We start from the raw sequence: 3406 nt of genomic DNA on the forward strand, positions 1-3406 counted from the left end.
ACTTAAAGTCTAACTTTTGTCAGTGTCCCTGAACAGAAGTGTAACGCTGCTCGGAGGATGTAATCTGAGTGAAGGGTTCATTTCTAAAGTCTGGACGCAGCTTGTTTGGATTCTTTCCCCTTCACTGGCAGCGGGAGGGGGGAGAGGCGGGTCCTCGCAGCCGGGAAGGGCGTTCTCTGGGCGGTCAGACCCGGGAAGAGTCATCGGAGGGGTGGCTCCTCCGGCAGCAGAGAAGGAAAGCCCACTTCTTTATTGTTCAGGACGCGGTGGAATGTGATGGTTTGATCCCAGACGGAGCAGGGAGGGAAGTATCCACAGCGAGGGACCGACGAGAAGGGGGGACGAGGGGTCCGGCCTGAGGATCTGTGGGGGGACTCGTCCCGACCGTCCGTGGGGAAAGTTGTGGATTAAACCGCTCCTGTTTTTCTTCTGGCCCCGCGGGAAGGAGCCGCTAAGGTAAAAAACCATTACTGGTCTGTCCCTGACTGTGTTGGGGTTTGGTCCGGAAATGTGTTCGGGTTCTGCGGTTTGGACCGAGCCAGGTCCGGACTGCGGCAAGTTGTCCAGTCCAGTCCTCTGGTCGCCACATGGACACGTCCAGGTCTGCAGAGACCAGCCCAGCTGCTTTACATTTTAATATCTGACATTTAATCTTGACCGGGTTTTATCGGCTCTCGTGCAACTTTCACGCCATAAGCGGCTTCTTTTGATGTTCACCTAAAACGCTCGTGACATCCATGTTTGGTCCCTGAACGCACCCCTCCCTGTTTCTTTTAACATCTTCAACATTTGGTTTCACTTTTTTCTTCTAAATGAAGTGATTATTTTTCACTTTCTTTACTAAACGTGCCTGCAGTCCGAGAGACTTTTTAAATCTGTTTAAAAACCAAGAAGCAAATTCTGCTCACTTCATCTGTACCTCCAAACAATCTGACCCTAAAACTCAACATTTCTTAGCTTTTACAGTAGAAAGAGTCTGTATATCAAGTCCTAACTTTGCCAGGTCAGCTGGATAAATATTAATCAGAAATGGGAAATTCTCTTCAGTGTTTCTTTTTAAGTAAGTGGTTTAACAGCTGCTAAAAGAGACCAAACATACACAAACAAGTGTGTTTAGGGTTTCATGTGGATCATAAGGCAAGAGTCACCAGGGTTTCACACTAAATGTGTCAACGTTTCACCTTCTGATCGTCATGGATGAACAAAGGCTGAAATAGCTGGAAGGTGTTGGACTCACCTGTCCTGCCAGACATCCTGGTTCTGTTTGAGTATCTGTGTTTTTCCCTCACAAGGAATGGAGTGTGTCATCATGGCCCAGGTCTGCACGTATCAAAACAAGGTGGCGGAGTCCGAACAGTGCACGGCCTGTGCTCGGCCTGCAGAGCAGTAACAGCTGAATGTATGTGCATGTGTAAGTAAGCAGCCGAACAGCTAGTAGCTGTGGTGGTGGAGCACTAATCTGCCAGGTGGGGCTCGTAAAGAGCAGCGCAGGGAGGGAAGGAGATGCAGGGGACCTGCCTTGACCTGTTTCAGACTCGAAGGAGACAAAAAAAAAACTTCTGATGACTTTTCAGCGAGGCTCGCCCTTCCCAGCCAGCTGTAGGTTATGCCAGCCTGTTCTGAACCCACTTTCCTCTGGGATCGAGCACACACAGTCACGTTGAAGCTTGTCACAGTGGTTGACGTGTGAAAAGATTTTCCTTTTAGTATTCTGGGCAGGATCGTTGCACCACTTGCGGAGGGAATGTCTCCATTCTGTGCTGTCAGTTTGGAAACGGTGGGAGAAAATTCAAAAGGGGAAAAACAAACAAGAGTATAACCAGAGTAAGATGCTTAAATTTCTCCTATTTGCTGTTTTAACTGTGTATTTCCAGTCCTGAGCAATTACTCTCCCAGTTAGATCTGGTTACGTTGGCTCTCGGGAAGTTTAATGATCAGCAGATGCCCTCTTGTTTTCAGGACTTCATTGGACAGCACTGTGATCGTTGTTAATATTGACACAAAAGGTGTGCAAGCACCACCTGTTCTACAAAGAGACTTCACTGCCACAAAGTGAAGGCTGTAGACTTTTCCAAATGTCTTGTCCAGGAGTTGCCAGCTGCCATGTTAAGTAACCATCATACCACTCGCAGCTCTTTTACGGCCCGAGCCGTTCCACGCATGATTGGTTTTCCACTTTGCAGAATGCCACGACCGCCCCGCGAAACTGCCTGAGCTGCTTTGGCTGAAACCAAAAACTAATCATTATGGGTGTCCAATAAGGATAATTATCAGACTAAGCATTGGACCTGCGGATTATAGAATGGCTAAATAACTGCTCTGGGGATTACATTAAAATACTGAGGTTTTTCCGCCTGGGAGAATCAAACCACTGGGAATGTCCGACCCGTCCTGTCAGTGATAATATTACTGCCTCTCAGCACATGACCCTCCTGTTAGCGTGGCACAATCACATACACGTGTGGAATTACAGGACATGGATACAGACCTTGTAGTTGAAAAGGACCATCACAGCTTTAGTGGATGGAAACCCTCAGATATTTTCTTATTGCAGTTGGCACCCACGACTGGTTACAAATATGCCTGCAAGTGTCCTGTGCAGCGAAGCTTACACTTCCTGATTCTCTGTAATATATAGCTGGGATAGATTTAGCACCGGACGGTGCTGGTGTTGGTTATTATTAGTGGTCGACTTTTGCTTTTAGCCTCTGTTACCCGTTCACCCAGGAATAGAGCAGCAAAAACGCAGTGATGTTGCAGGTGTTACGAAGCGATCTTTCCTTGAAATAGCGCAGAGGAACCATGATGTTTCCCATCAGCCCTTGCATTAAAGCCCACACGCAAGCATTGCATCCTTTTTATGAGCTGAAGTGCAATAAACTGCTTGGTGTCCTGGACAGGCTGGCTGAACGCAGACCAGCTGGAGTGCTGTCTGTGTTGTGGCAAACTTGCTGGAAGATGATTTATTTCCACAAAGACGCCTCTGTGAGACTTTGCGTGTACACGCTGCGTCTCTAGAGTGCATGTGAGAAATCGGCTTGAAAATGGTTTAATTGTGAACAAATTGTGTATTATTTCTACCCCTCCAGCAACATTTAGAAACGTCTGTAGTTTTTGTGTAAATTATTATTTTTTTGCTTCCTTTCTTTGTCTCGTGTGGTTTTAATCTTAGTACCAGACGTGTGACCAAATTAAATCAATGTATAACCCTGACAGATGACATGAGCTTGTTCCATTGTTTTAACCCTTAAAGTTTGAGTGATTGAATCATCTGAAATGAATCTGGAATACAAAGGGGAAATTAATATTAATCCATCTACAGTAGCTTTGTTGTTGTTGTTGTTGTTGTTGTTGTTGTTGTTGTTGTTGTTGTTGTTGTTGTTGTTGTTGTTGTTGTTGTTGTTGT

General features: G+C 46.2%; 1 protein-coding gene across 2 annotated transcripts in view; it reads left to right on the top strand.

Annotated features, from left to right (window-relative positions):
- Positions 1–358: 358 nt before the first annotated feature.
- luzp1 (leucine zipper protein 1) overlaps positions 359–3406 on the top strand; it is a 57237-nt gene continuing 54189 nt past the window's right edge. For both annotated transcript variants that reach the window (XM_037695532.1, XM_037695531.1), the window contains exon 1: positions 359–456. The gene's annotated coding sequence lies outside the window, so the exon portion shown is untranslated. The remainder of the gene's footprint in view (positions 457–3406) is intronic.

This window comes from Nematolebias whitei, chromosome 21 (assembly GCF_014905685.2).
Source record: "Nematolebias whitei isolate Nwh7 chromosome 21, NemWhi1, whole genome shotgun sequence".
Taxonomy (NCBI): Eukaryota; Metazoa; Chordata; class Actinopteri; order Cyprinodontiformes; family Rivulidae; genus Nematolebias; species Nematolebias whitei.